The sequence below is a fragment of the Amphiura filiformis genome, chromosome 15 (genome assembly GCF_039555335.1).
Source record: "Amphiura filiformis chromosome 15, Afil_fr2py, whole genome shotgun sequence".
Lineage (NCBI taxonomy): Eukaryota > Metazoa > Echinodermata > Ophiuroidea > Amphilepidida > Amphiuridae > Amphiura > Amphiura filiformis.
In genome coordinates, this window is record NC_092642.1 from 31,269,046 (window position 1) to 31,281,332 (window position 12,287).

Sequence of the window (12,287 nt, forward strand, 5' to 3'; positions counted from 1 at the left end):
AAGATGAGTTACGACAAAGCCATCAAAGTCCCACCAGCGAGTTACGGCAAAGCCATCAAGTCCAAATGGCGATTTACGACAACACGATCAAATCGGCGAGCTACAGCAATGCTATCAAGTCCTGTAAGAGAGTTACAGGAATGCCGTAATGATGAATGGAAAATGGCTTTCACTATAGAAAAATTATCAAATTTGTGTACATCGTGGAATATACTCTTTGCGTGGCTGTGCGTAGTAAGCATTTGTACGCAGATAGCCTTGCTAATATGGACGCGTAGAGTAGCATTGTATGCGCGTGTAGTTAGCATGATTAGTTGCGGAGTAACAAGCGTAGTTGAATGTTCCACGATGTACACAAATTTAATATTTTTCTATAGTTGAGGTTCATGATGATGAGAAAAAAATCCATTTTACCCTAAATCAAATTGTAATCTTAACTTGCTGATAAGACTTGCCATAACTTGCTGATGGGACTTGCCGTAAATTTTAACTAATCGATGGGACTTGTCGTAACTCGTCTGCCAAAAAATCTTAACTCAATGGCGAGACTTCCCGTATTCTCAGCAGGGATCAATCTTTAACCTCTGCAGGGACCAGGGATATTAAACTTATCTGACTCGCCATTTTCTCTCGCTCTTACTCGCCCATTTTTAACTTGCCAATAACTGTCCCCTTACCCTGTTAAGCTTCATTATGACTTTTGTACATGTATGTACCCATTTTACAGACTATGAATTATAGTAATAAATAAATAATAAATAACCTAGAAGAGAGGGATGTGGTGTAGGTTATACATGTACCTGTATGTACTAAACAGTGGACAATAATTAGATAATGTTAATTTTCAATTTTAGTGATCCTAGCATCCTCTTTTTATATCATTTTTAGGTAGATATCTCCCAAAAAGGTTATTCCTAAAATTGCAGTTGATTCCGATTTTGCATTTGCGAGGTATGCATGATTATTTGTTGTAATTTTGTTCTGGTGTACCAGAACATAATTCAAATTTCATGATATTTCTGCTGAACAAATTAATCTGCAAGAAATTCTTTGTACATAAACATAATGTTGCCAGAGGTTTCCAGTGGTATAAAAATCTTTTTTGAGAAAAAGTGGGGGGGTATGATGCTGTGGATCACAATCACAAAATGCCTTACTTCCAAAAGGAGCAATTTCAACTGCACTGACTACGGAGCCCCCAAAGTGACATGGAAGAAAAAATCGAGGTGCGGCTTAGTAACTTGGGTCCAAGATAGTAACTCGGGTCCAAGAGTAACTCGGGTCCGAGATAGTAAATTGGGGCCCTGACTAGTAGTTTGGGGACCCCAAGCTACTATTTGGGGCACGAGTTACTATCTTGGGCACGAGTTACTAAGTTGAGCCCCAAGTTACTATCTTAGACCCCGAGTTACTAAGTCGGGCCTCAAATTACTATCTTGGACCCCGAGTTACTATCTCAAGGCTATCTCAGACCCCGTTTTTTTCTTCCATGTCACTTCGAGGGCTCTGTATAAATCAGCACAGTCGAAACCTAGATTTCGCCTTGGTTTGCAAGAATCAAAATCCATCCTAGTCACTGCACTTACTGTATGATACAATGAGAGATTTTGATTTCGCACCCGAATCTTACAAGAATCATTACGAGAATCGATTCTGTGATGCTCGTTGAAATCTAGGCCCTGACAGTGATGAGTGATGTACAATTTCATGAAAAGGTGTTCAGAATTGGCTAGGCCTCTTTGGTCATAGTTTATTAGGGTTGCAGATTGGACAAAAGTTGGGGACGTGGCAACTTTCAAAAATAAGTAAACTGAGTAATCTGGATATCAGGTACTTCATATTAAAAGCAGTTTTATTTCCTCCAATTTTTTATTGATTTTTGTTAATGCAACTTTTCTTAGTGTATTTTTCAATTAAAATAAATTGATGTTTGTTTAAATCATATTGACCATATCAAGTTGTTATCCTTTTTGTATCAGTCATGTGTTAGAAAAATAAAATGAAAAGAAATATAACAAGTGCCGGTATCTGTGTGTTTTCAGGACTAATCAATATTTGATGTATTCGGTGATACGTTTCCAGTAAAAAAACACAAACTTGTAAATATTAGAATTTATAAAATGAAACATAATTTTTCATTAAAAGAATTAAAATGTGCATGCCTTCTGGTACATCTTACCCCGGACTTTTACCCTCAATTTTGTTACCCCGGCCTCCGCTATTAAGGACTGGTTGTTATTCCCCTTTTTAGAACCCAATATTTTTTGATCCCCCCCCACCCCCACCAAAGAAGTCATGAACACTCCCTAAGAACATAAGGTCATGAAGACGTGTTTACATGAAAAACTCTGCCAAAAAAGAAAAACATTTTTAAATGTTGTCAAAATATTTGTATTTTTTTTTTAAGTTCAAAGTTGAATTTATTTATTAAAACGTTGAATGCCCTTTATATAAACCCGACTTTTTTGCGGTTGCTTTTGAGAAATCTTAATGAAGGCATAGGGCAAAATTCTGCAATCAGTTTTGTTGAAATATTTAGAGACTGATATGAAACAACATCCCTGGACCCTGGTTGAAAGTACTAGGACTACAGCGTGATTTTTTTTTCTGGGTTTTTGGGGAATCAGTTAAATTGAAAGTCGAGAGAACGGCATTTTGTGATTGGTTTTCTTTTTAACCAAAAAGTAAAAAAATAATTTTGCAAAAAAAAGAAAGTCCCCAAATATTACAATTTGTGAGCGTAACAAGCCAAAATTCAAGTTTTTAACTTTTGGTCTAAATAAGAAGGTCCAAATCCGGGGTCCAAATTTTAGGAAGAAAGTCCACTTTTCACAACCCCCCCCCTTGGAAAAAGGTCTACTAATAATGGTAATAAGAAGAATATTAAAGAATAAGAATGATAATGATTTGTGGCAATGAAAGTAAATTAAAAACAAAAATATTAAACTTAAAAACTTAAACTGTTGCTTTTCCAAAAATCCCCGCAAAAATCAATTAATGCTGTCTATACACCGCTGGCTGTAGTTATGATTGTCCAGATTTCGACAATATGCAAGCTATGACGCAAGCTCATTACTTATTCATGACATAGTCTCCTCAACCCGGGCCTCAGCTGCAATGGTTTGAGCGGAACAAAACTGGCGGTGTTGGAGACTATGAGAAAAAGTTTCCTACTGCGCACGCTCGTGGAGCCAGAATTCTGGCTCCAGACGAAAAAAGTGCACCAAAATTTTTCATGTTACGAATTCAGGCCCTGAATAAGGCAACGTGAAGGATTGTGGGTAATATAAAGACGCCGCAATTCTGGGCCTGGAAGGATTCAGGCTATGCTGATCCTTTTGTTTATTTTTCTTTTCGTTGGTATTTTTTGACATTGATCAGAAGAGGTTGTTAAATGACAATCACTGGAAGTTGGTCGTTGATATCCAGGTGGGGTATGTATGGGTACGTTCATACTGTATGATTTGATTGAGGCTACTTTTCTCTTTCTCTTTCTTTTTTTTCCTGCCTTACTCCTGACCATAGGCGTAGATCCCGGGGGATGGGGGGATTTATTCCCCCCAATATTTTACCATCATCAAGTTATCATCATCATCATCATCATCATCAACAACATCATCATCATCGTCACCGTCGAAAATCATCGTCATCATCATGTTCCAAGACCTGATCGTTGGAGCGTCTGCATTGAGTATTCATGATTTAATGACTTTTTGATGAATATTTTGATTTAGTGACATTTGTAGTCACTATTTTTTATTTGTTGACTTTTTGATACATATTTTCAATTTAGTGAAATATGTACATCCATATCAAAACGATGCACTTGTCGGCTGCTACATGTGCCTCATTTTACATAATAGCTAGTAATAAATACCAGACTCATCTCAAGCAGAGGTCACTTTCAATCATCCCCAAGTCACATTGTTAAGGAATATTCTCTGTATTCCTTAACCATGTTTCTTGATGATGATTTTAATTGACTGCCATTTGAGATGTGTCTGGTATTTATTCCTAGCTATTATGTAAAAGAGACACATGTAGCTGTCGACAAGTGCATCATTTTGATATGGATTTTGGTTTATTAACTTTTGATGCATATTATTTTAGTGAAATGTGTAGTCACTATTTTGATTTGTTGACTTTTTGATGCGTATTTTTGATTAAGTGAAATTTGTAGTCACTATTTTTGATTTATTGAGTTTTTGAAACACATTTATAATTTGGTAAAATTAGAAGTGCCTATTTTTGATTTATTGACTTTTTGATGCATATTTTTTGATTTAGTGAAATTTGTAGTCACTATTTTGATTTGTTCACTTTTTGATGCATATTTTTGATATAGTAAAATTTGTTGCCCCTTTTTTTGATTTATTGACTTTTTGATGCATATTTTTTAATTTAGTGAAATTTGTAGTCACTATTAAAGTTTTGATTTATTGACTTTTTGATGCATATTTTTGATTTAGTGAAATTTGTACATGTAGTCACTATTTTTTTTATTTATTTACTTTTTGATGCATATTTTTAATTTAGTGAAATTTGTAGTCACTACAGGGGTGTAGGGAAAATTAATTGCTGGTTGCTATCTACATGTACTTTTCCTTATTTTCCTTGTTCCTTCTCTTCCCTAACTGAATATAGGTGAGTAATTTCTCACATCTGGGAATTTTTTTATTCAACTGTTAGGCTAATTGTGAATTAATAATGTTCTATTCTGTCTTCCCTACAAACATTCTTCCATCCATAGATGGTACAGTCTGTACTGACCCGTTGCATATAGATGGCGGATACCTTCAAAATACGCCTAAGATAATTATGCCTAACCTTAGGCGTCTAAGATGAAATCTTAGGCGTCTAAGAATTTCCCGGTAGAGTTAAATCAACGTATCACAGGACCAGAAATCCCAAACAACCAATCATCTTAGGCGTATTCAATTATTGACCAATGAAATCTTAGACGCCTAAGATTTTACACGCCTAAGAATTCTTACACGTCTAAGATTGATATTTTAGTGATGGAAGGTATCACCAATGTGATAGCTCGCAAAAGCACCTTGGAATACTACTAGCAGCTCGCAAATTGCAAATTCGTACTGCTGCAGTGTTGTTATGGTATTGATTGCATCACAGTGATTATGGATCCCCAGCTCGTTTGCTTCGTTAGTTGCTTTCTTTACTTTCCTGTTAATTCTGTTGTAGTTGGTATGGTCGATGTCATGCTTGTTTCTTCTTTCTTACTTTGCCCAGTACCTCTTGTGCTGTGTCAGTGAAGGTTGTATTCAACTGGTTGTTAAAACTTTCGATATCGAAGTTGGCGATGGCTGCTATAAATGGAGCAAATCTGCCTCCAATCTTAGCCTCAAATTAGATAGCAATGTCGGGATCCTTGGGCTTTTCTAGGCCACGAAGTTGCTGGTAAAAGCATTTCTTGGTTCTGATGAGGTTTTTGTTGGTGCGTATGCCTGGAAAATTGAGATGTTGAAAGATTGTTCTGCTAACCTCAGTATAACACTGTGTATACTTTCAGTTATCAGGGATTTGATCAATTAGTAGATAATTAAATCTGGTCAACCAGAAAAACTCACTTTTGGTCAGATGGAATCACCGACGTTGCGGCCAAAACTTTTGGCCTCCAGCTGGGTGGATGATTTAGGGTTATCCGAGGTCAATCGATGAGGAAGTTGCTTGATGACCTGATCCCAACCATGTGACAGATTAACTCTAACGCCCCCGCTCCTGTTGAGGGACCGTTGTTCGGTGCGTACCCGCACTGCTTCTTTGACTCCTCGTTCAAACCAACGGGGTTCACGGTCCAAAATGACAACGTCGTCAATGTCAAAACTTTGACCACTGATCTCAAGGTGTCTGTAGACAGCTGAATCGTTGCCACTTGAACTGGTGCGTCTATGTTGGGACATGCGACTCTGCAGTGGTTGGCCGGTTTCACCAATGTAATGTTCTTGGCACCCCTGATCTTCAGCGCACTGGACACATACACAACACCACTTAAACGGCATTTGGTCTGCTTGTCCTTTGGGTGTACTAGCGACTGCCGCAGGGTATTGGTTGGCTTGAAGTGTGTAGTGATGCCGTGATCGCAGTAGATCCTTTTTAATTTCTCTGAAACATCCCTATGGTAGGGAATGGTGACAAAAGTCTTGGTACCAGAAGACGCGGTGGGTTCGCTGGCTGGTTTAGCGTCTTTCTCACCACGATTTAGGGCCTTGTCAATTGCCCAGTATTTGTAACCACACGTTTTCAAGGCGTTGCGCAAGTGTTGGTGCTCAGTGATTTTGACACTTGCGCCACGCCTCAAAAAGTTTTGCGCGCTTTGCCCTTTGGTTTCGGTAAAGAAGTCATATAGAAAGGTAGCAACTCCAAAAAATAAACTGAGTGCTTGTAATACTGATTAAAAGCTGAACATATGTTTAGATACATTGTATAGATGTATAAGCTTGTATATAAGAATACCCATGTCCGAAATATCATGTCCCCTGTATGTTCACCAGGTCAAAGGTAATGATATGACTCAGAACTGATGTGAAGATCCACTAACCAGTTACTTGGTTAATATAAATTAAACCAGATACATGGCCAACGGATCTTCCAGTGAGACGGGGAAAAGACTCAAACAGAAATATACGGAGAGCAAAATATAACTTTACAAATAAACTTTAATTCCTTATCAACAAAGTGATCACAACATAATATAGATGATTGAATAATTATGCTCAGGTCCTTCCTCGGCAGCGGCTGGCTGTCAACTACCCAGAATAATAGACGAGGGTAATTGAGGAGAGGGAGCCATGGAGCGATATATTTAAATTAGCTATGGAAAGCAAATAGCGCCATGACAGTAATAATGATGTAAACTGTTAAAGTTGCTCCAATCATGCTGCGTGATACCCCCAAACTCTTCCTCTCAGCATAAGGAACACAAAAAAATTGATTGTCATATTTCTGTAGTATGCGTAGTTCAGGGATTATGACGTCAAATAAACCAAAGGTCAATGACCTTTTACATAATATTCAAATTTAAAAAATGTTCCGATTGGCCCGAAACTTGTCTCAAATCATTGCTTTAATGATCCAGACAAGTAATAATTTCATAATTTGTGTGATTCTTATTGTCAGGTACACATTATAGGCCTTTGCATCCATTAACTATATAGAGCATGCACATGTTTACATTTTGATCATTTGTTTAATCAGAAAATGGGATGATCAATATGTGTAAGGTTTTCGTGTTTCTTTTGTCTAAATGAATAATTTGAAACAATCTGAGACAAGTTTTGGACGAGCATTTTCAAAATTTGAAAATAATGTAAAAGGTCGTTGACCTTTGATCTATTTAACGTCATAACCCCTGAACTATACATACTACAAAAATATGATCGGAGCAATTTTAGTAATTTTAACATTCTACATCATTATGACCTTTGACCTACGCTTTTTTTGTTGTTATTTTTTGCTTCATGTATATTGTTATTCTTGAAATATTCGTTTATTGCTTGTATTTGTTCCTTGTTTCCATTTTTCCTGCTGGTATATTTTGTTTTTTGCTCTGTATGCGCCACGAGCGTTTGTTGCGGATCTGCCCGCTTGACAAGTTATTATTATATAAACCTATTGCCAGCTTTTAACCACAATGTTTAGTAAATTTCTATAGGAGCAAACTATGAAGTACTGCTACCTGTCTAATATGGGGATATTGAGTACACTAAAGCAACTTAAATTATTGAAAAACTTAGGTTTTGGGGTTGGGTGTAACACTTCGATCAGAGAGCCATGGGCTAATCACGGTGCCCAGGGGGCCCCGCAAAAGGAAAATCCGACCCTGAAGATTTAGCTCCTTGCTAAAGCAAACTACCATTATGATCACCATGAAGCCAGTTTTGCTTCTTCATTTTTAAACCAGGATGCAATAATAATAATAATAATAACAAGGGATTTATATAGCGCACATTACAAAAGCCTCTGAGCGCTGAACATATAAATACAGAAAAATAATTACATCAAACCTTAAAATTACACATCATAGATCTTAAAACTACAGTTCATGGCAAGAAAACATAATAAACATATTAATATAACAGTATAACAACCTTAATATTACACATCATAGAACCTTGAAACTGCAATTCATGGCAAGAAAACATACTATAACAGCATCATAATAAACAATAATAAAAACACATTAGTCAAAATAATCATTGAAAAGAAAAGTCTTGTGCAACAATCGTTTATAGACCTAAAAATGAAAAAATAAATACCCACAGGAAAGTTGTTAGGGAAATGACAAAAGGGATTACAAAAGAAAGATAGTACCGTACTTAACATATTTACTATAATTATTGTTTTATTAACGAAAGATAGTCCTTGACAGCTCCTTCATTCATGCTTACATCCATGCTTTTGTCCGTACATCCTATAACGACTGAGATGTTACAAGACAGTTACTTGACAGTACTTAATGAGTTACCACACTAGATCTGTCAATCTGTTAACCGTTTTGATTTCACATAGTAAACGCTAGGTGATTTGCATTGTACACAAATACTTGTATTGAAAATATGGGTTCTTTATTAATTTCTTTGCTTGAAGTTTTGTCAAAAACAAGGATTGAAAGCAAGGAAATCAAGGAAACTAGAATAATTAGCTTTTTTACCAAATTTACCATTTTCCCTTATTGGTGACTTAAGAAGGTGCACAACAATGTCATAATTACGAGGTATGGTCATTATGAAAGTCGACCTTTGACCCCCATATGGATTATTTTGATAAAATATTCTTAATAATCACAAAAAGAGTGTACCTTTGTCTTTCAAATCACATATGTATACATCATTCCACATACTTGATTACGCAACGTTATTAGCATAATAATTATCAATAGCTTACAGACACTGCAAAATCACGCAAAACAGGCGGGTTTTGTGAATTGAAATGAAGGCATGTGTTGTTTAAAAAATATCTCACAGAGAATCTACGTCGTAAATAATATCTAGTTTTGGACATTAAGTCTGCCACTGGAAAAATCAGAGACATGCCATTAAACTTGGGTGTAACGAGATGTCTTTAAACTTTAACACCTTTAGGACCTGAAGGAAGCAACATCATTCTAAAAATTGTCGAAAATTTATGATGTCATTGATTACTTTAAAAATTATACAAATTACTGTTCAAGTGTATAAGCTGGTATATGGTTAGTGATAATTGGTACGAATCAAACAACGATCGTTGAAAATGACAATTTGACTAAAATACTGTACGTATATGCAAATAGAAATTTAATAATTTATGTGACTTATATTGATTATTGATTATTGATAATATCAATCTCAAATGAACGGGATATTTTCTTGGGAATCTCCATTTTTAATGTTTGGGAATTACAATCAACAGAACTGGCGAGACTTCTTAAATCTAAACTTTTGCTTTCATTTATTGCAATATCAAAATATTACAAGAGAAAGGCCTTGTTTTTGTCAAAAATAACACATTTGAAAAACAGATATACATGTGATAAAGAAAGTAATTAATGTAAAGGACAACTTTCATACCACCCCTTGTATATCAATGGCGTCTGGTCGAAATTTCCAAGGGGAAACATTGCAAATATGTCCCACTGACTCGCTCAGAATAAGTTTACAGGGACAAAAGTACATACATTTTTAGGCTCAAGTAGGCGGACAGGATGAAGCATATCGCAAGTTTGGCCAATTTTGTCCCGGTATTTTGAGCTAAGGGGTAACATTCACCGGTTGGTACAACACCTGAACAACCCAATGGCTGCGTCACATTGAGGCATTATCCTCTTCGTAACCCTCTCCCCTTCATAGTACACCAGTCAACTCTTGTACACAACTTAAACGGTTACAGAAATTAATGTTATTTCTTCATTTTTCATTCGTTGATGCTTAATTTCGACGGCCCACAATGTGTCTGCCCACCATCTTTATATACATTAAACATTACGGTTAATTTAGGAAACAGTAATCCACGACTCCAAAAGTAGGGGTCTTTCGGTGACAGACTAAATAAAGAAAAAAGGGGGTCTCTCAGTGAGAGAACAAAAAAAATAGGGGGTCATTTGGTAAGGATGATAAAATAGGGGTAGGAATAGGGGGTCATTCAGTGATGAGAGCATTCATCTTTTGAACTTTGGGCATTCAGTGAGAGCATTTATTCCTAAAAATGGGGTCTTTTATTGAGAGCATATTTTTGAAAATGGGGCCATTCAGTGAGAGCATTTTTGGTTCCTGAAAATGGGGTTTATTTAGTGCTCGAGCATTTATCTTGGAACCTGGTTGTCATTCAGTGAGAGCGTTCATTTATTTTTTTAAATGGGGGTCATTCGGTGAGAAGGCATTTTAAAAAATGGGGGTCATAAGGGGGTCATTCAGTGACAGGCGGTTTGAAAATGGGGGTCAATGTGGCCGCACATCCCCGTCACCTATATGTAGGGAGTGCACCCCGGGCTTTAAATGTAAACTGACCTTTGTGGTTTCATAGGAAAGGTGAAACTTTATGTGCTTCCAGTTCTGAGGTATAATTATGATAATCATGATAATGAAGATGAATTAGTTTTTAAGGAAAATTCAACCTGAATATTATTTACGAAATTTTAAGACTTAACTCTCATCTGCTCCACTACACTCCTAACTATACCAAATTAAAACAGGCTCTAACCATAATTAGCTATACTATGCATCCCTTACAATTGCAACAAAGTACACACATGTTGGCAGAAAAGGTGATGCGAAATTGCGTTTACAAAGCTGTGCGAAATATTTTATATCATTTTGTATTTAATTTTATACCCCTTGTACTGGATTTTTGAATTGGTAACGAAATTGAGTTGAACCACATTGCTTCCTGATTCCCATTTCATTTGTTCCTGCAAGCCACAGTAGCTCTTGGTCTTAGGTCCGTCGGCTGATATGTAATCAACGACCTGCAATATCAACCGTGAATATATATATTCAATACTCACAATATAAGGACATTCACGAAAAACGCGTAACATTAATATCCAATCCCTTAAAAGGGATTGGATATTAATGTTACGCGTTTGCACAGTATTTTTTGTGGGAGCTGAGAGTACACCAGACCTATCGATTTGCATTCTAAATAACCCCTGAACTATACATACTACAAAAATATGATCGGAGCAATTTTAGTAATTTTAACATTCTACATCATTATGACCTTTGACCTACGCTTTTTTTGTTGTTATTTTTTGCTTCATGTATATTGTTATTCTTGAAATATTCGTTTATTGCTTGTATTTGTTCCTTGTTTCCATTTTTCCTGCTGGTATATTTTGTTTTTGCTCTGTATGCGCCACGAGCGTTTGTTGCGGATCTGCCCGCTTGACAAGTTATTATTATATAAACCTATTGCCAGCTTTTAACCACAATGTTTAGTAAATTTCTATAGGAGCAAACTATGAAGTACTGCTACCTGTCTAATATGGGGATATTGAGTACACTAAAGCAACTTAAATTATTGAAAAACTTAGGTTTTGGGGTTGGGTGTAACACTTCGATCAGAGAGCCATGGGCTAATCAAGGTGCCCAGGGGGCCCCGCAAAAGGAAAATCCGACCCTGAAGATTTAGCTCCTTGCTAAAGCAAACTACCATTATGATCACCATGAAGCCAGTTTTGCTTCTTCATTTTTAAACCAGGATGCAATAATAATAATAATAATAACAAGGGATTTATATAGCGCACATTACAAAAGCCTCTGAGCGCTGAACATATAAATACAGAAAAATAATTACATCAAACCTTAAAATTACACATCATAGATCTTAAAACTACAGTTCATGGCAAGAAAACATAATAAACATATTAATATAACAGTATAACAACCTTAATATTACACATCATAGAACCTTGAAACTGCAATTCATGGCAAGAAAACATACTATAACAGCATCATAATAAACAATAATAAAAACACATTAGTCAAAATAATCATTGAAAAGAAAAGTCTTGTGCAACAATCGTTTATAGACCTAAAAATGAAAAATAAATACCCACAGGAAAGTTGTTAGGGAAATGACAAAAGGGATTACAAAAGAAAGATAGTACCGTACTTAACATATTTACTATAATTATTGTTTTATTAACGAAAGATAGTCCTTGACAGCTCCTTCATTCATGCTTACATCCATGCTTTTGTCCGTACATCCTATAACGACTGAGATGTTACAAGACAGTTACTTGACAGTACTTAATGAGTTACCACACTAGATCTGTCAATCTGTTAACCGTT